Source organism: Manacus candei, unplaced genomic scaffold (genome assembly GCF_025592945.1).
Source record: "Manacus candei isolate 608988 ecotype Guabito, Panama unplaced genomic scaffold, ASM2559294v1 h1tg000041l, whole genome shotgun sequence".
Lineage (NCBI taxonomy): Eukaryota > Metazoa > Chordata > Aves > Passeriformes > Pipridae > Manacus > Manacus candei.
In genome coordinates this window covers 3383257-3407320 of record NW_026138089.1, presented here as the reverse complement: position 1 = coordinate 3407320, position 24064 = coordinate 3383257, and the positions used below count along the sequence as shown (strand labels likewise).

Below are 24064 nucleotides of genomic sequence, written 5' to 3'. Positions count from 1 at the left end.
ATGTCCCCAAGTTTCAAAATTTGCATTCCCACCTCTGAGTTAGATGAAAGACTTGCAAAAGCATATGTATCTAGGTAGCTCCTTAATGACCCTGCCTCTCAGGGGAATTTTGTGCGTTGCATATTCAGGAGAAAGACAGCGATAGGTTGTACCATGCCCACTTACCAATAATAATTGCTATTTAAACAGCTGTTTTCTCCTGCAAAAAATAACTTACCAGGCACCTACTATCACTCCTCTGAATGAGTGGAAGCCGCAGATCTTCCAAAGATGTAGATAGGGAGCTCTGGGTAGCAATGAAGCCATTTCTGTAGCTTAAGGCTGTGCCTACACTGCCATTAGAAGAAACATGTGGAGACAAACAGTTAGTGCTGAGGACCTAATGCCATGTTATTTAAAAAAACAGGAGGGCGGAGAGGGGGGATTTACTTCAGGCATGCTCTGGTCTGATCTAATGAGCTGGATTAGCGGTGGGAGTGCTGGTCTCCATTTCATCCAGCAGGAGCTGAGTTCATGAGCCCTGAGACCACTCAGTAATGCAAATCAAATGACGTTAGTCCAGACAACTGCACAAGTTGTTTCAAAATGCATTCCTGATCTGAACAAAACCACTAATGTAAATGCACACTTCTTCATCCTGTTCCTCAATACCTTTGAAAACACTGTAATAAGTCATGCACAAAGGCACAGCTCAAAGAGAAGAAAGGTTGCACAGTCATTTCTCTTTTGCCCAAGCATCTACGCCTTTCATGTTGCTTTGATAACAAAGAGAATGAAAGTCTGAAGCATAACTACTCAGCTAAACTACACTCCATTGCCTGGTTCTGAATAAAGAAATTTCAAGCTTTTCTACCTTACCTATTAAGCTATTCTAACACAGTAAAATTTCTATAATTTTAAAGAGTCCTTTTTTTTTTGTTTTGGTTTTCCTCTGCATTTATAAGACTTTTTTCTCTGAGAATTTAGCACTTTTCTCAAGATTACCATTCCACCTCCAGTTTCTTTAACACACCTATTTCTCCACGGCAGACAAGAATGAGCTGCTTTTTGTTAGGTAGTGTCTTCCCAATAGATGGTACCATGGCAGTGCTGAGCACCTCTCACAGCAATATCAAACTCTTTTTTCCGGAATTTCATTGCCAAAGTTGCAAGTTGATTTTGCTGCACCAGAATTCATGCTCCCAAAACATCCTTCCTGCAGCATTAACAGGGAGACATTTGTGCTGGTGCAGGAACTGTAGCGAGGGTGGGCAGAACTGTAGCCTCTCTATCTCCCAGATTGGTTGAGAGGGCAGGTGCTTCATTTAGCATCTTTCTTAAACTGTTGACTCTCTTATATGGCTCCGAATCATGGGTCATCTACCGCCACCACCTGCGTCTCCTAGAACGCTTCCATCAACGCTGCCTCCGTTCAATCCTAAACATCCACTGGTCAGATTATGTGACCAATACATCTGTTCTAGAGCAAGCAGCAGTCACAAGTATTGAGGCCATGTTGCTGAGAACATAGTTGCGATGGGCAGGGCACGTCTCAAGGATGAAGGACCACCACCTCCCTAAGATCTTGCTTTATGGTGAACTTGCCACTGGCTGCTGCATGAGAGGAGCCCCAAAGAAAAGATACAAGGACTCCCTGAAACAACATCTCAGCCTTGGCCATATTGATCACCATAACTGGTCTACTCTGGCCTCAAATCGGGAGGTCTGGAGACACACCATCTATAACGCTGCTGTCTCCTTCAAGAACACACCCAGGATCACTCTCGAGGAGAAAAGACAATGCAGAAAGAACCGTGTTTTGCAGAATACACCATCTAAGGAGTCTTTCTGCTGTGCCTTTTGCAATCAGATATGTCTGTCACGTATTGGCCTCATAAGCCACCAGTGTGCCTGTAGCAAATGTGGATAGAGCCTTCCCAAATCTTCGTTCGCGAAGCCCAGCCATGACTAAACTGTGTATTATTAAAAAGAAAGAAAACCGCACACAAAAAACCTGACTACTCTTTTGTCGGTCCTGATGCTCACAGAAACATCATTTCTTTCAGGTATAGATGTAATAAATTAGTAGTAGTAAAGTAATTTATTCATTAAATTGTACTGCATGTTATATTCCTATATATGTTATTGTAATCAATGTTCTGTTAAGGTTGGGGGACTGTAAGTTGCAGAATGGTTAATTAATCTGTCAGTATTATAGGCTGATAGTCCTGCAGCTTTCAGTTCTTAAGCTGACAAGACAAATTATTGTGCCTTGCTGAATAAGTATTTTGTATCTTGTTTTTCTAAAAGTATATTGTCTAAAAGTGTACGCATAAAGTAACAAAGGGAAGGACAAGGATTGAAGGGTCAAGTACGAGGACGATAAAGAGGATCCAAGATGGACATCTGGAGGACTCACACACTAGGCCTCAAGGATGAAGGGTTAATTAAAACTATGGATAGGAAAGTACCTGGCAACTGAAGCAGGCCTGCAAAAGAACCAACCAGAACCAGACATGTGAACTCGGATCCAATGGAGGGATAACAGGTGACTGTGGGAAGGGAATTGGTAAGGGCATAAAGGTTACTGTTTTTGCCCACTGCGCTTGCGGGCCGTGAGTGGAGCAGGGGTCTCCCCGGCCACCCAGCACACTGTTTTGCTTATTTGCATTTTATATAAATCTTTAATAAATTTTTGCTGCTATATTTCAGCCTAGTTTCATTTACCTATAACATAGGGAATGTAAATGACAGCATTAAACCAAAGTGATCTGTTTCACACAAATACATTTGCTTTTTTTCCTGAAACTTCTTTCTTCCTCTTCCGCATGCCCAGATTGGTGGAGTGAGATCAGGAAGTGGGTGCAGAAACTCCTCCTTGCCAGGAAGGCAAACCACAAGCAGTCACCTCCAGCCTGGCCAGCCACTGTCCAGGAGTGAGCACAGGGAGGGGAACAAATGCAGTGCAAGCTGGTTATAAACCACATCCATACCAGAAGGGTGCCCTGCATCCACCCCCATTCCCTCTGGAGCTGCCCACTTGAGTAGGCAGCAAGCAGCTCCTCAGCCAGTCTTCCCTTTTCAAAGATACTGTGGCCCCACCCTGAACCCCTGCTTTGGTGTGGCTGGCTCTTTCTTCCTGGGCTGGGGAAATAGCTCAGTTCTGGTTTTGATATTAAACCACTTGTCTAACAGGTCACTCAGGATCTAGCCACCATCACAAAATGCCCTGGCTACATCACCAAAATTTTTACATCTAGCTACATTAGAGAGTTAGGTGGAGAGCAGAGCAGCCCTTTCATCAAGCAGCTCAAGGAAAGGACACATTTAGCCTCACTGTGAAAGGAGAGAAGGATTCACACTGCCTCATGACCAGACATTTCCATAATGCCAACCTGAGCTTTGGGAAGGAGCAGGTAACTGGCTAACTCCACTGGCTTCACATGATCCCAACTCAGGATCTTAGATCCAGCTTTACTGTGCTTTAAAAATAAATCCGTTGTATAGGATTGGTCTGTTTCTGCTTCTTCATGATGTGCATGACAGCAACACAGCAGAAATATAGTACATGCCCTTCATTCAGTCTCTCTAAAGCTCTCTTGCTACTGTTTAATGTAATCAATTACTGAGTAATCTGAACTGTGCCCACAAAATGAGCATAAATTGGCATCGAAGCCAGGACAATGCAAGTGCTGGTGTTAATTCCCAACCATCTATTGTAATCCTGTATTCATTGGAAAGATTTCTCTTCTGGTATATTTTAGAAGCTCTTTACACAAATGACTGCTTTCCTTTGATGTAGAGGAATAAGATATGTCTTTTTAGCACTAAAATTATACAAAACATGTTATGCATGTATGTACACAAACAAAACTGAAAAAACAGTACTAATAGAGATTCTGTTTCATTTACTTTAGTGGATAAATAGTAGGTTTAGGTAAAGTAAATAATATAAAAAAATACATGACACATCCATATAAATATATACACATTCCTTCAGTTCAGGAAATTCCCTTAAAAAGTATTTAGAACTACACTTTGCATTAACTACAAAATAAGACACATGCATGCTTGCAGATGACAGCCAGCAAAGGGGGAATGATTTGCATTATTCCAGAACAATGTAAGGCAAGCAGCACAGGAGTCCTACACTCCTGTTCTCTCCATTGTCTCTGGGGAGACGAGGGAGCCGGTGATGTTGGGAAGGCTGCAAAGCGGCGCTCCTGTGCTCCCTCTTCCTCTCCCCCTCTCCAGTCCTTTCCTTCTCACACTGCTGCAGAGCTTTCCAAATGAAGAAGCTGTTTCCATGACACCAAACCCTTAATTTGAAGCATACATATAAACAGCCTAGGATTGTGATCACAATGCACCATTTCTTATTTATTTTTTTTCTTTTTTTATTCTGCTTTGGACAGAGACAGGCAATCCTTATGAAACCAACATAAAAATCACTGGTTGTAAACAGCAGGCAGTTTCACCTTTAGCGTTTTACAAATACCTTGATTTTGTTCTCTATTAAATTTTCTTGTCATGATTAATAAACCTAGGAAGCAGATTAGTTGACTAATCAGAGTGCTTTGTGTTTGTGCTTTGTACTTGTAGCCAGACACATGTCCGTGGTGCTTTGTGCTTTTGGTGAAGTCTTAGCTTAGTGTCCTTTCTCCTTGCCATTTGTTTTTCCTGGAAAGATATTTTTTTTGGTCACACTCTTCTTTTTGCCAGAGAAGTATTTTATAGCCTTCTATCATGGCAAACTTACAGTAAGAAACTGCAAATCTAAATATTCTTTTTTAAAAAATTTATTTAAATATTTATCTATTTATCTAAATGATAAATAAAAGAACGTTCTTCTTGCATAAAAAAAGCTGTACGAAAATATATGCCATATTAAGAAAGACATAACCTTAAACTGATATTGAGCAGCACTACCATCAGTGGAACAAACCCCAAAAGCCCCATAATTTTTAATTCCTTTTTTCTGTCTACTTAGTCATACAGATATCTTTGTCTTTCTAAATAAATACTTTGGTCAAAATATCCTCCAGTTAAAACTCTGTAATTTGTTTGATTCCCAGTGAATGGAAGCCAAAAGTAAAGATGGCAGGAGGATGAAGGGTTTGTGCGTCCATAGCACCCCCCCTCTCACCCAACCACTGCTACAAATGAACTGCAGTGGCAGAAGCATCATGCAATAGCAATTAAGTATTATTCATATTCTTAGCTTTATTAACAAGTCTGAGACACCTACAGCATATACACCCACACACACGCTAAGTCAACGACAAGGGAAAGCACGCATTTGCCGAATGCCTTAATTCCCATTGCTCCTCGAGGTAGCTGCCCACGGGATGCTGTGCCCTCAGCTCGCTTCTCAAACACAGCAGCTCTCACCCCACTGCTACAGGGTACAAATTATGCTGTAGCTGCAATTCACGTGGCATTACCTACGTGTGCGGTGGGGACGCAGGGAACGAGACAAGGTGGCACGTTTCCATCTGGCCGTCATTGGTATGCTCACTGTGGAATAGCAGCTTGTACCTTTGGACCAGATGTTTCACTGACTTGAAAGCCATGAAGCAACAAAGAACAAAGACAGCATGAGGAGCAGCTTTTTAATATGGAGGCCTGGAGACTGTTCCCAAAATCAATGCACAAAAGACGGTGCTAAATAAATCAAGTGATTTGATGTAACAGCAAAATCAGCACTGTCCCTTTTCCTGTCCCCAGATTATCCAGAAATTCCTGCACACAAAGGAAAGGAGAAAACTCCATGGCTTTATGTGATGAGTCAAGCACTGACATACTTGCAAGCAAGGAATTAGGGTAAAGGATGCAGGACGATTTCAGAACTGGAGCAATAAATTATTTTATTAATATCTTTTGTCAATTAACTAATTAATCAATTACTTTATTGATATCTTTTCCCTGTCCATGGAGGCCTTCTTATGATATAGACTTTTCCCCCAAAGCAGCCTGTTCCAAAGGCCAAGGAAGGCAGCAAGACTCCCTGAGCTGGTGACACGAGGAGTCCCATGAGGTGAAAAGTGCTATGCATGACCATGGGAAGTGGCTGTACCACCACCAAGGGCACATCTGCAAAGATTCACAGGAAACAACACAATGAATAAAGTCTGAAATCCCCTAAGTAGCAGAAAACACTCAGGATGTAGAAATGCAAAACACAAGAGCAACCAGCAAAGCTTAGGGCATGGCACCCAGAGTTTAAAGGGATAAGACTTCTGGGTGACCACTGGAGTACCTTCACACCTGTGACACTCAATTCTTCTGCACAGCTACTTCAGCCAGGCATGATCTCCCTCCGTATGAGACCCCAGAAGAGCCAGGCTCAAGCCTGCTCCATGCAGTTTTCCTCTGCAAAACTCAAGCTAGTTTTTCAGTCATCTGTCGGAGAGGAACAGCAGTGGGTCCACACATCACAGGGGCAGGGTGAAGACAAATATGCAGGAGCACACATGAGCCTACGGCAGGAGGTACTGAGTGACATGGAAAGCCTTGAGAGAAGCAGCAGGTCTGGGGTTTGCAGCATCCCTAACCCTGCCTTACAAAAGTCTGCCTTACTGTCAGGAAATCCTCAGGCAACAACAGAATCAGGCTGGAGGGTGAAGTGCGATCCAAGCCCTGATGAGGGGTTTGAACATCAAGGTATGAGCTCACAGCTTCCTCATCACTTATGGAGAGCCCAGTCTCTAAAAATAATTTGGGATATGACAAGGAAATTAAATAATGATGCATTTGAAAGTCAGCTATAGTGATGCTGACTAAAGATGTGGTGCCTAAGGACGGACAGTTACTTGCTGGATCACACAGACAGGGCAACACCAGAGATAAGTGATTTGAACTGCAGAAGAGGTTTTTTCAATTGTGGTGTGGAGTTTATTCCATTAGGATGCTGTCGTTCCGCATGTTGTTCTGAGAGCTATTCATGCATCTCTATCTTTTAGTTGAATCATATTTTTTCCCTTTAATAAACTTGCTTATTCAGTCTCACTATCACACCAAAGGACTAATTTGGGTCTAATTTATCTCTCTCTGTGTACTTGATGTAGCCAGTGCTGCTTTTACTTTTTCTCCCCTATCTGCCAGTCTTCTTAATTCTTTGTCTGTTGTGTGAGCCTTGTAGGGCGAGGATCATACCTTCTTCTAATTTTGGAAACCATCTACAGGGCACAAATTATGGTAATTAAGTCCAGCAAAATTAGATTGTAGTGACTGCCAGACATGGAATAGCCACTGTCAGATATCCTCAGAACAAGATAATCTGGTTTTGCCGTCAAGGAAGAAAGAAACAAAGAAGATGCACCACCAGATCAGTATTATGAAAGTAACTGTATCTCTAATCTCTGGAAAAGTACATGGTCAATGCTGCCCACAGCCAGGGAATCACGGAGAGAGCACCAGGCATTTGAGCTTTACCACAGAAAGGATGTAATAACATTAGTGACTGCTGAATTTAAAATTGAATTCTACTAAAGTTCCCATTTGAAGCTAAACTTATTCCCTTGCTCAAGGCTTTGAGGGTGGGCAAAACAGTGGAAAAAAACTTTTAATTCAATCTTCATTTCACACATTTCTGATATTTGAAATGTTCCAAAATTATTAATGTGCTAGATTTGGCCTCAGTCCAAGCAAAGGCTTGTCTTACATTATGTTTGTGAAAACTTTGAAAATACTAAAGTAGTATTTCCCATATATTTCAACTAAAATCTGTCTACCTGTGTAGCAGAAAAAATGGTCAAGTATTTTAACATCAAAGTAAGTGTGTGGCATAGGCTTCCCAGAGGAAGAAAAATAGATTTTTACATGAAGGTTCTCAGTTCAGTAGTTTTAAGGTGAAGGATGCTGGTACTGAAGTAGCTTCACTTTTGACTCAGACACTTCAGGCTGCACTGGTGTGATGCTCCAGAGGTAAGACAAGAGGTAAGAAGACAAAGTACAGGCTCAGTTTCCCCAGCTTACTCTTGACCACTTTAAGCACTTTAATGGTGCCTCTAAATGTTTGGATGTGGCCTGTCAGGAGGGAAAGAGAGGATGCTTGTGCCCTTATTCTGCTGCTTCTTGGTGTGTTAAAGATCACTTCAAGAGCTGGGAGTCTGTCTTGTTTGGGTTTGGCTGCCTTTTTCTATCAAGAATGCAGGTTTTGTTTCTTGTATGAGGGGTAGTCTTCAGTAAACAGGGCCATAAGAGTTCCACTGACTCTCCTGGAGTCAGGAGCTTTCACAGCCCTGGAGAAGACTGTCACAGAGCACCCAGAGCAGGTCTGGGTGTCTGCATGAATGAAAAATAGGTTGTTCTGAATGTGTTTCACCTTTTTGTCTAACCGATGCAACCACAATAATGTGGATTAACATTTCCATATTTATCTTCCTGTAAAATATATCAGTATAAATTGCAGAGCTTCACAGACTTTTACTGTAGTGGGCTTATTTTTGTGGGCCCCCTTCCAGCTGGATGCTCCTGAGTTAAGAAATCCATGAAAGAGCCTTTTTTTTTCCCAGTAACGAACCACTCTGCCAGTGTAAGAGGAAACCAGAAAACTCCAAATATTTTTTCTCCATGCTGACAATCATGATACACAGGTGACATGATTGATGAAGCATCAGGAGGGCAGAAGGGAATAGACATTTCAGGTATGTGCCAGATCTTCCTTTAGGCTGTTGCATTGTGAGCCTGCCTAGAGCAGTTTTGCCTCTTTTCCAGCAGCACATCATCCCAGAGCAGCAGAGCTCCTCCACGGTGCAGTGCTCTGAAAGAACCCAGGGCGGAGCAGCAACCACCTGGAGTCCTCCCAGCTGAAAGAAGCTGCCAATATTTGCCTAAACCTTGAAAGTTTCTGAATAGACATCAGAACAGACAGGGAGATGCATCCCTTTTTAAGGCAGACTTACATTTTCTTGCATTCATATTGCAAATGTTTTATTGCAATCAATCCCTTTGAGATTTCTTTGATGGTTGAAATAAAAAGAGAGGATTTCAGGCAATACATGGCTGTTGAATTCAGGGGCCTAAGCCCCTTAGTCTTCAAAAGGTCAGCATCTTCCCCTGTGAGTATGCGACTGATTGCTGATATTAACATCTCCTCAACCACACAAAATAACCTTGAGTGAGGAAGAATTTCAGAACATTAACCTCAGTAATTAGTTTCCTGTATTACCCCCTTTAAAGGACATACACTGAGAAGGAGGCAATAAAGAAGATCAAAGAAATTAGTCCTTTTTCCTATGCATTTTCTTGTTTCCTCAGGCTGGTCCTAAGGAAGAGAGAAATTTCACCCTGAAAGCTGGCAACCTTCCTATGGTTGAGCCTTTGGGCACCTACTCTTTTCTTTCTCTTAAGGAAGAGCTAGTTTTTGGGTACTTGTGTCAGATGTTGCAGATGTTTCTTTCAAGGTGCCTCGGCTGAAATAGCCCCCCAATATTCCAATTCCTTATTCCAATGTGCTTTCACAACAGATTTGTGTACACCTGGCAAAATAATGTGTACAGCCAAGCAATTTGGATAGCTCACCCAGCGGCCCACAGTTCATCACTAGCATGGGGAAGTCACCATGATGTCTGCGAGATATCTATCATGAAGATTTTTGTCTTATTTGTTACTGTCAGGATTGGTGAGTAGCTTGGAGGAAAGAAGCCAAGGCTGCAGAGTTCAGTTAAAACTCTCCTATTTAATGAAAATCAGAGATTTCACTCTGAATCACTCGGTTCATTCTGTCTTAATCCATCTTCTGGCTCCGCATCACTCCAGCTAAAAAAGCCTGTACTGGATATGAACAACACATATAAGCAACCCCCACATCTTAACTATAATACCATAATTCGCACATGGGGATAAGGAGCTGAAAGAAACACGAGATGCAATTGATAAGGCAGCAGCACCATCCCTGCACCGTGCACACAAATGCACTCCCTTTGGAAGAGGAATCCCTGAGATGCCATCGTGTGGGGAATGTAAGAAAACAGTGGGAAAACCTGTTCTCTTTAAGAAGCTGATATGTGTCACTGACATATGGAGCTATTGAGTGGCAGTGACCTATTGAGTGAGCAGCATCTTTACGCTATGAAATCATATGTCTCTTTAATTTTAAAAAAGGTTGCCTGATTGAGGCCATTTATACCTGTGTTTCCTATGGGAATTTTAATAGCCAAGCAGCAAATCACTAGATAAAGATATTTATAATAGTAATGCTGACAGACTTCTGACTATAAAATCGTAAACTGTGGCATTATAGCAACCTGCATAGAAGTTTCTACACTCACAGAATTTCAGTCCTAGACCAGTTCTTGGGACTGCTATATTCCATTTTTAAATGCAAACCTAACAATTATCTGGATACTGAAGGATAAACCTGAACAAGTTATGTGGACATTTTAATTAAAGCACATCTTGACAAAAGATCAAGAAGAGAATAGTGAGTTAACATCCATAAAAAAAGTGTGGAGACAGCTCTGATATATTTTCCAGTCATAGAAAAGGTAATTGGATGAAATGAAGGGGAAACAAATTCAATGTGATAAATGTAATAGATATTTATTGCTACAAAGGATTAGCTAAAATTACCTTCAAGCAAGAGCTTGATGCTAGATATGATAATTTGATAAGAAGAAACTGCCTTTCCCTTTCATATTATATCAACTTCTTTTATAATGATGTACCATAAAGGGGGGGGGGAAATCACATTATGGATTTACTGGTCTGTGGGATAACCTTGAAATTGTGCCACTGAATTCCTACATCTTTTTTTGGATCTCCAGTATGGAACCAAAATAGTGTTGAAAGTACATGGAAGATTAGAATGCGGGGAAATACAGAGTGTGACCTTTTATTGCTGCAGATAAACCCCCTGTGACCTCCACTCATTGGGAGTCAAGGCACAAATGAAAGTGCCTAAAGGGAGAAGAAAAAAAACTTATCCAGAAAGACAGCAAAGCCTTCTCAGCCATGAACATTCCTTACTGAATGAGAAAGCATTACTTTAAACTATCTCACCATATGTATTATGTGCATACAAATAGGGGTGACATATCCATTTCACATCCACACTAGTTCCTTACCACAGGTTGTAATGAAGCACATTGATTTTGCCTTGCAAGTAATGACTCATGTGCTATCTACAGTAAACTAAGAAGAGAGGGGTGGCACAACAACTACAAATACAGAACAAATGTGCGTTTTTTGTAATTTCTATCTTCCTGTAACTATCCTCTTCTGCTCTCCTTCAAGAAAAAAAAACAAAACATAAGTAGCAGTTTTGCCTGAACAAGGAATGCTATAAATAAGTGCTATAAACAAGTGTTATAAAGAAGGAGTGTTATAAAGAGCTGAGAATCCACAATTCTGCAAAACAGACTTGCAGACATCTATAGCATTACAAAGGAAATGGATTATTTCTAGACTGCAAGTTGTACAGAGGTGGGACCATGTCAGTAAGATAGTTCCTAGCACAGTAGTGTTGCTAGTACAATATTAATAAAACATTATAAACATAGCCTAAAGAATGGGACCTTTTGCTTAAACTGAAAAAAGCCCACTGAACAAGTGTATGACACCATCAGAAACACTCATTTCAATTTGTTATAACTCAGTATTGACATTTTTCTCCATTATCCATCACATCCATGAGATTTTAATATAATTATTTCAGAACATTGCTCAGCTCTTGTCTGCTCTTGGAAATATACCAAAATACCTACAATTATTCCAAGATGGTTTATTTCAATATAAATCCCAAAGCGGACACTCTTATTCCAAAATAAGAGTTCCTATTTCCAATTTAATTTAATCTAGTTCTAAAGTATGCTCCTGGGAGCTTATTCTGGAATAGCTATTTTGGTATATTTTGAAATGTAGGCAAACCCAAAGTCAGGGATTGGAGACTGGAGTTTGTTAAGAGAAAACTCTGCTTCCACTTGAAAAAAGATATAAAGCAAACAGGCTTAAGAAATTCATCCCTTTCTAAAATATAAGATTTACACAAAAAGGGTAGAGATCCTATTTCAAGAATAGCAGTTTTGCTACCTCTGCACGTGTAGATACCAATTAATGTTTCACATCACAAATCCTCATCAAATGAGCCACTCACAAACCTCCTCCACCCCTTTTTTTTCACTGAAACATCTACTGTCAAAGCAAAAGAGCACAAAATAAGACAGAAACTAAATCAAGAAAATAATCTATCTCAGGCAGCCTCCTGATGCTGAGAAAGGGAAAATGTAAAAATCTCCACCAGTTCAGCCAAACGTTTTCCATCAGCTGTTAATTTTACACAAAAGGTGTTTTTATGCTGACCTTCTAGGCAGTGTACAAAACCTGTAACAGGCAAGCTTTAAAAGAAGTAGAATGAAGCTATGAACCTATGTGGGGAAAAAAAAGGATATTTGTTGCTTTTGAAAGTCAACTATACCTTTTACTACACCAAAGTCTAAACTTTCTACAGTTTCTAGAATACAAATGGGAACTTGGAGAAGATCTCAGTTTTATCACAAACAAACTTAGAGTTGTAGAATCATAGAACATTTTGGGCTGGAAGGGACCTTAAAGATCATCTTGTATCTATGACTTAACAACTTCCTTGCTGGACACAGGATGGCAATCAGTGATGGTGAAACAGCACACTGGGAGTGTTTAATGTCAGACTGGTTCAAGTCATTAAAACATGAGCAAACATGGGGACCTAGTTTGACTCAGCAACTTCCTCTGTATCTCTTGGCTTCACCAACCACTCGATAGTATTTCCAAGGGTGAAACAAATTCTGTTGTCAACAGATATTGACAGATGGTCATTACCCAGACCCTCTGCCCACCAGTGTTATGGGCACAAACAAAAAACAAAAACACAAACAAACAAACAAACAAAATTCACAAGAGCTTCATAATTCACTAAATGTAAACCTTTGATCCAACCAAGTTGTATCTATTACATCTGTCCAACAAGTGTTACCAAGACATGGTCTATCCTTTATGGATTTTGAAGACCAGCAACAACAATACACCTTTTTTTCTCGTTTTCCACTCAGCCTAGCAAGATAATTCAAGGCTTTCTTATTTGCTTTAGAGCCCTTTTTGCAGCCTGACCATGCACAAAACAGTCACAGCAGCATTAACCAACACTGCCACCAGCATTCCAGAGTCAGAACATGTCAGATCTATCATGTATCCCACAGTCACCTCTGAAATCTGCCCCAGGTACCACTGACATGTGAATCCCCTGTTCTCGTGACTGTGCACTGCCCAAAGCCCATGCTAACCCAGTGGCTCTGGGGGCTCCCAGGGCCCACAAAGGTAGCAGTCACATCCTGGTGAGACAGTCATCTCGGCAACCCATCTTCACCCTGAACCATGCATCACGGGCAGCCAAGACTTCAGAGTCAGGGAAGGAGTCTCCTGCTTTAAATGAAGTTCACTTGGCAAGCCAAATATGTGGAAAGGAAGGGAATACAAAGAGTAGCTTCAGGTCCCTTTCCTGTCCCCATAAATACATCAATGGCATCTGCAGCAGCAATGATTCAGGTCCACAAAACTAACATGCCATGGTTTTGGTTCTCCCTCTTTCATAGGCAAGATTTCTCCCTTCTTCCTCCAGATGCAGAGGAAGAGCCAGGGTCATCCCATCACCCATGATGCTGAGCTGCATTTCAGTGTCAGAAGAGAAACCTCATCATGTCCTCAGGTCTGTTTGAGACAGAAACCATAGAGTGAGAAATGGCAATAAAGGTGTAGGTTGCCCCACAAGTCCCAGGTAACCTCCTGTGATCAATCCCTTCCTTGGGATGTCACCAGCCCTCCTTGTGTCTCTGTAGCATCACCACCTTGCCAAAGCTGTGTGGGGTACCAAGAGCCACAAAGTAAGCAAATATCCCCATCTAGTGTCCCTGAGAGCTACGGAGCATATTCTGCTATTTTCCATCTCTTCTATCCCTTTCTGGTCATCCTGAGTTTTAGTAAGAAGGAAGTTGGTGGATTTTTCTTCTCCCCAAAGACAGAGTAAAAATTACCACTGCCCCTGAGACAGGCATTGTGCAGGCTCTGGGCATGCAAACAGCTCAGCCAGCATGCTGCTAATTACATTTCTGGTCTGAGCTTTCTCTTGAGCAACAGCTGCTTATTATTTCATCTCACACTCTCGATCTCTGTGAGGTTTCTTTCTTGGCTCCATTCTGCTAATCTGACCACAAGGAATTGACAAATTAGTCATAGAGGATAAATCAAAGGGGTTTTCGTGTGGCTCTTGCCCCCTGTTTTGCATACAGTGCTTCCAGCTCACGACTGTCTCCTCAGTTCTTCTAGAAAAGCTGCTTGGCTACAGAGGCGTGTTATTTGAGGGTGAAATGCATTAGCCTCTGTTTGCTCCAAATTTAATTCATCTATTTAAATAATTTAATACAGCATCCATCAGTATGAAAGCTGGGCAAATTGAATCCAAAGGATTTGAAGACACATAGATTAAATAAACTACCTTCAAATCCTGGCTCTCAAATTATCACTGTCCCTGGATTAATTCTACCTTAATTAGACAAAATAATCTTCTCAAAGTGATTAAATTTGTGAAATAAAGATGAAATAAACATAAAGCAAAAGCAAATGGAATATAAACAGCCAGAAAGCATAAGCCATAATACAGAGCCTTAAATCATACACTGAAACTCATTCAGTTCAGGTTCTCATTAGAGCTCTGTAAAATCGTGAGTGGTATGAAGGAGATGAATATGGAATTTTGTTTCTCAAAATACCAGAACTAGGGGAGGGTATCACATGAAATCATCAGCCAGGGCTTTAAAGCAAACAAAAGCGAGGACTTTCTGACAGAGCAAGTCATTAAATTGCTAAACTCATCGCCAAAAATGCTGCAGATGCTGAAAGCATAAATAGAATTTGACAAATCAACAAAAGATAAGGCCACAAAGAGTTATTAAAGACAAAGATCAGAAAATCTTTAAGCCTTAAACTGCTGAGGGGTGGGAGAACACATTGGGAAAATATCACACAATACTTTCCCTGCTGTTACACCCTTTCCTTAATTATCAGCCACTGTCAGAAACAGGATACTGAGCTCCATGGGCCTTTGGTTGAGCATAATGGGGCTATTCTTATAATCTGACAAGTCAAGAACTGGATTTACTTTAAAATGTTGACACTGGCTTCAGAGTCTCACACCAGAAGGTCACTAAAGAGCATCCAAGTTAAACTCAGCTGATGAAGTTTAGGATAACAATTAGCCTCTCAAGCTTATCTAACTTTTAAAAGTTGTCCATGTTGCAACTCCAGTCGATTGTCAAATCCATTAAGCATCACTATTATAAATGCTAAGGCAGACATTTTCCTGCAGCAATGGCTCATGATGACAGCTAGTCAGCATGTTACAGCAGAAAACACAAGACTACAGAAGGTCCCAGACAATTGGCTTGATTAGCAGCAAAGACTTTAAGGACAAAAAAAAAAAGGTTTACAATATCTGTCCCCTGCACGTAGCTAGAAACCACAGTCAACACTGCTTTGAAGTTTCTGGAGAGTCCTTTGGAAGAAAGCATAGAAGAGCATGTGGTCCCTGCCCCATCTGGATTGTAGTGAAAAGCAACACTTGGAGATCAGGATCAAAAAGATGCTTGTGGAAGCCAGCCCTCAGAAATGAGAAGCAGAGCAGGTCACAACTTCAGATGACAGTGTAGACCTGGTGCTAAATTCAAGGAGAGGTAACGAAACAATCCAGTTTTATACTCTTGCAGTAAGTGGTGCAGGCCCATACCCCATCATGTAACAGGGAGCACCACCTGGCAGACTTTTCTTCTTCAACCACAATGCCAAAATTTCTGAACTGGAATTTATCAAGACAGCTCAGTTTTAAGCTACCTACTCTAGACAACACTAGCAGTAGAGTCACCAGGTTTCTGAGAGCAATGCAGCAGTTGATATTCAATATTGCCATACCCCAGTTCTACTGCCAGAGCTGGATCATCACATCACAACTGTATTTTTCAGAAAGCCAACACTTCATTTTTATCTGCTAGAAAAAAATTGCATGTAATAGGAAAGAAACCCACCAGACCTGATTCAACCTGTAGACCTGATTCAGCCTTTACTGTCTTCAACAGAAAGACCCTTGATTGTGCCCCTGGGAGTGGAGTGCCGCCTTCAGAGTTGTCTGGAAACAAAACATAACAAGACCATTCAAATATTAAAGTTTCCCCCAGAAGCCAGGTGAGGACAGCCACAGACCTCCCCAAAGTTCATGGAGAAACAGCAATTACCAGGAGCAGCAAAGTGAGTTCTCTGCCTTTTTCACCCACATCAAAAGCCCTCAAAGCCAGACAGGTGGGTGCTCCCGAAGGTGGCACTGCGGCGTGCAGGCAGATGTGTAGCATGGGGTGCCTCACCACTGACACATTTAACAGTGGCATCAAAACAAGGTCTTTTTCCCAGCTTTCTCCTGTTCTTCCTCCCTCAGTCCCCTATGCAAAGTCTGCCTTCATCTGCTGTCATCATCTTGCCATAGAAGGAACAGCCAAAAACCGTAGCCCAGAGTCAGAAAAATGTAATGCCCACCCTGCTGACTGTCCTGAGCCAACTCTTACTTTACATCTTCCTTTGGGTAACAGTTCTCAGCAATACACATTTCCTCCACCAGACTCGTAGTGGTACTGACCTCTACAGCCTTCAAAATCAAGGCTTCCCTTCATCAGTCACCATTCTGACCCATATTCATACAGACTTAAAATGACAAACCCTGGAATCCTGCCAGCTCAAATAATGTAGATCCAAATGACTTTAAATCTCTCTATTTTTTCCTCTCTGCATTTTCCATACACAGTGTTAAGTCCCACAGCAAAAAACTCTGTTTCCCTGTGTTATTCAGTAATTTGCAATGCCACCCACCAAATGGCACAGTAGAAATAGCTAATCACATAGGCTTGGGATATGTATAAGCTGTGTTGTAAAAGTACTAATAGATATATTTGAATGCAAAAGAGATCTGAGAGTTGGAAAATAATACCTTATTAGTATGCTACATGTGTGTGCAAAGCAGCAGCCTGTTCTCTAAAAGATGTGTAGAAAAAATAGTGGAATCAAAGCCTTCAGCCTCTCCTATAAGAACACAATAAAATCAGTAATCTTTATCACTTTTCTCATTAGAATTATGAATTCCATTTGTTCCCATATCGCATAATTTTGTACCTTTGCAAAAATATTACACCCAGTAAATCTGCAATTCTGTGTGTTCACAACCACTCATATCCATCTCTGGGTCCAGCCTCAGGTATCAGCATCCCCTGTTTCCACACACTTGCAGTTTCCCCAGCATTTGGATAAATGGGTTGAACCTGAATCAGCATAGGAAACAAGTCCTCTAAATGAGCTGTTAGTTCATCTTCTGAATATGGGCTGAAATAACACAGCATAGAAACATCTTCAGCTTGGTTACCTTTATTTCCCAGAACAGACATTTTCCTCAAATAGACATAATTTACATGAATTGGTGTTTCTATCTTCAACACACTTCTGGTTTGCATGTTGTTTTCTTCCATTCCCTTTGCTCACTGTATGAGCAACAGCCTTCATAGAACATGTCCAATTGCATCTATGACTGAGCACTCATTTTAATGGGTTAGGGAGAGAGGTTCTCCATAGAGGTAAGGAAGAATAAGAACAGTGAAGTACAGAGATTATGCTTAGGAAGGATCATAAGTAAAAAAATATTAGACAAAACAAGTATACACAAGCAATTAATCCAAGTTGCATTATGACTGCTTAATGTGCTCTTATTAGTCAACTCAGTAATTCCATCACATCCATCACCGTTACATCTCAGCTACAGAATATGGAAATGATATTGCAAGATACAATTTAAAAAAAGAAATGGGATCGTTTCTTTTTAAATTTTGGAGCATGAGGGGGAGAATAAATACTAGTCTATTTGAACTTACTGAGAGTGTTTTCATTGGCATAGGATTTCAACCTGTTCTCTTTTTAGACTGGATTTCAACATTAAAAATGGATAAATGGGTTGTGCCACCCACTGTCACAGCACACTCTGGGGACCAGGGGCATGACTGAATTTTAAAAAAGCATTAGGCAGGCACTGCCTCTAGACATTTTCCACCCCCATTCAATTCTCTAACATACAAACTGGAACAGTGAAGCATGTCAGTAGAGACTGTGTTTCCACAAGCAAGGGGCTACTCTTGTAATAACTCTTCTTGGTTAGTCTGGTCTCAAATAGAAAACTCAGATGAGATGTTGCTCCCATGGGCTTCTGCAACCTTGTTGTACTTTGCTTTGTATTAAGTTAGGCAAAACAAAACAAAGCAGATCCCTTGGGCATATTCCACTCTCCTGGACTGTTCTTCATCTGATCTCTCAGTGTCTTTAACAACATGAATCAGGCTAAGCAATCTCTGCCAACCAGGGAAACTGGAAGGTGCCATCCTGAGTGTGACACACACCACGAGGCCACCACGCAGCTCCAGTGCCTGCAGGAGTGCACGAACCGAGTGCCACCTCAGCCACTTCGAGCATGGAGGGCAAACACATCGGGCAAACTGGCTTTGCAAGCCCCAGCTGCCAACCTAATCTTGCCTTGAACAGCATGAAGTTTGTATCCATGTTGTATCCAGCACACTGGCTGACTCAGGGATACTAAAAAGATAACAAAAAACAGAAAGGAAAAACTTCTGTAACAAACATTTTCACTTCTGCAATCACAAAAGCTGTAAAGAATCCAGAAGTCTGGAGAGTGAAGCTTCCAGTTCGTTCTGAGCACTAGAACAGGCTGCCCTGAGAGGTTGTGGAGTCTTCTTCTCCGGAGATAACTCAAGAGTCATCTAGACACAATCCTGCGTGATGTGCTTTAGGGGATCCTGCTTGAGTAGGAAGGTTGGACAAGATGACCTCCAGTGCTCCCTTCCAGCCTTATCCATTCTGTGTGATCCTGTTATTCAGCATTTTCTGGGAATGAGGTGGTGCTCCAGCAGAGCATACAGGACACTTTTTATGAAAGTCAGTGACACACTAGATGGACAATATGAAGCACATGCATCTACTTAGTTCTGAAGGAATCAAAACATCCATTCCCTTATCTATATCCTTTCTGTAAGGATGAATCATGCCTATAGCAATTTCGTTTTCATTAGTTAACACTGATCCTGGTTTAAAAAAAAAAAAAGAAAAAAGAAAAAACACAAATTAATTTTTAAAATTATGGTTCAATAAAACACTGCTCTTCTGCAGAATATTTAAATCTTGCTTAATCATGTGCAAATGTCTAAGATCAACATTTATATAATGCTTGGGCCATCGCTTTTTTAATTATTCACATAATTAAATTCCTTCTATCTTTCATCTTTTATTCTTTCTATCCTGGATCCTCTATATCAACTTTGGAGAGTACTACACAAAGTACAAGTGTATGTTCATTCAAAAGATACTCACATAAAACCTGTAGTGCAAAACAAAAACTTCTTAAAATGGTTCACGTGCACATTAGTTTTCAAAGTTGAATTGCATAAAACCTCAATAGAAATGTAAAAAAATGGACTTGCTTTCCATTTTTGCACTAGTTCAGCTTCCAGGAAGATGCAGTATTTTCTCCGTATTTTTCAAATGAATCTTTATTAAGAACATTTTTATTTTGCTGTCACTGTGTTTTGGTTAGTACCTGTTCACAGAAGTTTCAGGTTTGGTTTTGTGATTTTTAATGTTAAGTTAGAAATTGTAGGGTTCCATCTGACACAGATATCATGGAAATTATTTGACACTTTGGGGTTTTTCTTCTGTCCCTGGGTTCTATCTCTGTCCCTGCACGGGCAGCTTCACCACAGGGTTTAGGATCTCCTAAAAAAAAAAGTCTCTCAAATAAGTGAAAACTATTGCTGCTGGGAGCTCAGTGGGTAACAGACACATCAGGGGCTGCTGAACACTCAGTTCATGCATTGGGCATAACTGGAATTGGAAATAATGAGATGATTATTTCAGTTCTGAACTGTGCCTGTTCCTTTAATCCTCTCTGTAGCAACTGTATTTGCTGCTTAGCGATATCGGGTTTAATATACAGTTCCTAATTAGTGTTATCAAGCACCACTCACTCAATTTCATTACACAGAACTGGATGAAACGTTAGGTCAAGTGTAACCCCCAGGTGAGCTTATATTACAGTTTGCCTCCTGGTTTCTATATGAGCTCTGTGTGTTCCACCTCAAGAAATGGCAGATCCTTTGTAAGCACTGAGATTGTTCAGCTGGGTCCCCAGGGCACCCCAAAACACAGCAGACATCACACAAAAACTGTCACTGCCCTGACTTGAGGAGGTATTTAGCTATAGCAGTGCAGCTGATAAAAGTAAGTAGACAGCTTAACAGCTGATAAATGCCACCTGGGTTAGCTGAAAAAGCATAAATCGTCCTTCACTTGGTGTTTTTCCCATTCTTTCCATCCTCTTTCCAGACAAAGACTTTGAAATAAAGTTACGTAAGAAAAAACTGGTAGTTCACATCCATGACAAATTATAAGCATGAGATATGTGACAACTCTACGTATTTACAAGGCTTGGAGGAGGCATTTGGATCACCAGGAGCCTCAGCCACATAGTTTTTAATATGCATTTCTCACTCTCGGGCTATGGCAAAAAGTGTTTTACTGCTGGCTGAGCACTAATGGATTTGGAGCTGTTAACTGCAGTCCACAGGCAGCCTGAAGTGGTGAGCTAATGTGCATTTCATTTTGCTAATTTAGTTTTTAGAAAAACCAGGTTTAGTTATAACACTGTAGTGTCAGCATCAGCAACTGGGAGTTGAATACAGTGGGAGAAAAGGGTAGAAGTGGTCAGTGAAACCCATTGAGAAGGGGAAATTTAAAGAGAAGTAGATGGAAAAGAGAAGAGAAACAAGTAGTGAAAAGCAATAGAAAAAAAAGTCAGAGAAACAACAGCAGTAAAAGGTAGAAGCAGAATAAACCCCAAAAGGGAAGACCTTGAACAAATATCCATGTCTGGTTGCTGAGTAAAGACTGGGTGCTGTAGGGAAACACTCTGAAAACATTAATATCAGGAAATTGAGAGAGGCCAGCATTCCTAATTTAGATATCAGCCCTCAGATTAGGATTTGAGTACTGGATCGTCTCCTGGAAGAAGAGCAATCCTGAAACCATTCAGTTAGTCCTGAAAACACTTAGGGGCTACGTGGCCGTTAAGTAGATTAGGTTAAGTTTCCTCCCTGAAAAACATTTGAAATATAAAATTTCAAAACAAAGGAGGAGGAAGTGCTTTTAAGGGAGGAAACTTAACACAAGATACTTCGATATTTTACTGTGGACTTTCACCTCTAAGTTTTGTAAGTAGTAATGGGCTGGGAGGATGTTGGCAAAGGTACTAAAGGATGACAACCGTGCATATGTACAGAAAAACAAGATCATCTAAGGCTGTCAGGAGCCTCTTCTTGCTACCAGCAGGAAGAGATTTCAAAGAAGCAAAAGGGTAAAAAACATGAAGACTAGAAGATCTGAGCAGGGACACCTCTTCTACAAACCAGAACACAACCCTCTTCCTCAGCTCCAGATATGCATTCCAGGTACATTCCAGTTTGTAAGGAACTGAAACCCAGCCACACATTCCCAGGGAGAGGAAGGATCCAGCAGAACACAAGCAGAATATGGTGCCTCCCCACGTACTTCAGGGTGAAGGAAAAGCAAGAGTGCAATACCATGTCCTAAGCTGGATGCACAAACCAGCAACTGGACTGATACCAGTTTGGCCAAGTGGCACCAGCACAGGGCAGTATCCTGGCAGGAAGACCATGAACCAGCCACAGCCTGAAGAGCTCTTGGCATTAACAAATGGACCAACCATAAAAAAATCAGAATAGTTCATTTTCATTCTTACAAATTCTGTTACTAATGATTTCACATAGGTTCAAAAGAACCTTCCATAGCTCTTACCCTGGCAGAACCTGAAGCAGACCGAGCTCTGAGTAGACAGTAGATATATTCCCCTCATTTTTAAGACTAACTATGTAATATAATTTTGTCATCACCACCACAAGGACTCTCCTAAGAGGCAACCTTGGAGAGCCTGGGTGGGGACTTCTAGAATCACATAAAAATATCCCGTCTTTAGCACTGGCCAGAACTTCACTGTTTTTCATGTGGGAAAATAAACTGAAGACAGAGAAAAATCCACCATCTCTGAGTGATTTGAAACAAGCACCAGTTAAAACTGTTATGTCAAACGTACAAGTTTTTACCTGGAGTGTAGACTCAGAACCTGCTGGCAAATTAATATTTAACAGGAATCTCAAGACTTTAGAAGTATGCTGCAGACTGCAGGCTTTTTTATAGTAAACAAAAGAGACTAAATACCAGCTAAGGCTTCATTATGCGTTCACACACCTACTTGTAGTGGGACATTTTTACAAAGCACTCGCATACCAAAGTACCATAGCAGCTTAGGCCAGGTAGGAACAGGGGTCACAACATAAGTGTGCTGCTCTCCATCATGCTAAACCTGCTTCTCAGCTGCATGAACAACTCCACCTGAAGCTGGATACTGCGAGGGCCAAGCTGTCTCCTGTGACAAATCAGCTTGTTTGGCTCAGGTACTATGATGGTGTTTTGCGGTCGAAATTGCAGACAAATCTAGAAGGATTAGTGGCCGGAGAGCAGGAGTTGAACTGAGAAATTTGTTTCTCCTGCCAAATAAATGCAGCAAATGAGTCTTGGGGAATGGAAGTAGAGGGTGCTGTGTGAAAAAAAATGCATATTGCTGTCTCCTGTAATGAGGGACTCGAAGGACTGGCTGTACCAATTAAATCAACTTCGTAGCCAATATCGCACTACTGCAATCATCTGTAGACAGTAATATTTAAATCAAGAGCATTTTCTCTCAGTTTAGGTTAAGACAGTTCATAGTAATTTTTTAAAATATTAATATAAAACATTGCTGAAGTGAAATCAGAGCCTTGACAGCACTCCATTAGCTGATTTCATGCAAGGCTAGAAAAAGTAACTTCTCAGCAAGATACATAAAGTTATGAGCAAGGTTTTTGTTTCTAGTGAGAAGATTTATTATTGCCACTACTATTTCTAAAATTCATTTCTAAAATATTGTAAGACTTCATTTCAGTGTGGCTGACTTTTTTCTTGAGTGTTGCAAAGCAGTTTTTCTGGATACTGAAAAGTTTTTTCTGATAAAAGATACTGAGAACTTAACCCTCTTAAGCTTGGACTATTAAATGGCCATTGAAGTTCTACCAGCTTCTAAGTACAAGTTTTTTAAAATTAACTTATGAATTCATATTGCTAATAATTATGCAGCATTTTAGAAACTTCTAGGATATTTTTTGGTTTTGTTATTATAAAAGAAACTCACTCTTGAATGGTGAAGCTGATGAATGGTGTTGGTAGGTAAGACCATCCATTAGAAGCAAGAACATTCAGAATTGAAGGGTTCAGTCAGACTGACACAGATTTACTGCAAAAAGTGAAAGCATACAGACATTTGAGTTAAGCTGCCTAGTGGGAATACCTATTGGAGTTTTCTTTCCCTGCAGTGAGGTTTTACTGTCACCTCATCTCAGGCAAGGTCCTCTCTTGGAATATTTGCCAGTATAATCATTTCCTGTGTATATATGGGGAAGGAGGGAGTGAGGAGGGGAGAGAGGGAGGAAACAAGGGAGAGGAGAAATGAGATCATATGATATTTTTAGACTTGACAGCTTAGATATATTTCTGTTGAAAAATCACTTTAGCTAACCTCATTTGTTTTATTCATATACCTGGTATAAATAACAATGCCAAGTGTAACTCTTGCTGTTAGAAGCTTATAAATACTCCACCTATATTACACAACTGTAAGCAATGAAACTACTGCTCAACTAGAGGTTATCTGAGATGTAGTGAATGGTTTTGCACATATCCTCAATTCAGTTTGGTACAAAGTGCAGTGGCTTGAATTATTTCAACATAGATAGTTTGAGAGAGCACTGCTAGCGAGGTAGAAATCACTGCACCCACGTCCTGAACAGTTTTAACAGTCAACTTTCAGTCTGAGAGCAAGATAAACCATCACAGCTTCTGCACTGAAAACCTT

At 40.8% G+C, this 24064-nt stretch overlaps 1 long non-coding RNA gene across 1 annotated transcript in view; it reads right to left on the bottom strand.

Moving 5' to 3' along the window:
* The window catches only part of LOC127474319 (uncharacterized), a 42943-nt gene that overhangs the window by 4249 nt on the left and 14630 nt on the right, over positions 1 to 24064 (bottom strand). Inside the window, exon 2 of the long non-coding RNA XR_007905808.1 lies at positions 16037 to 16132. This is a non-coding gene — a long non-coding RNA (uncharacterized LOC127474319). The remainder of the gene's footprint in view (positions 1 to 16036; positions 16133 to 24064) is intronic.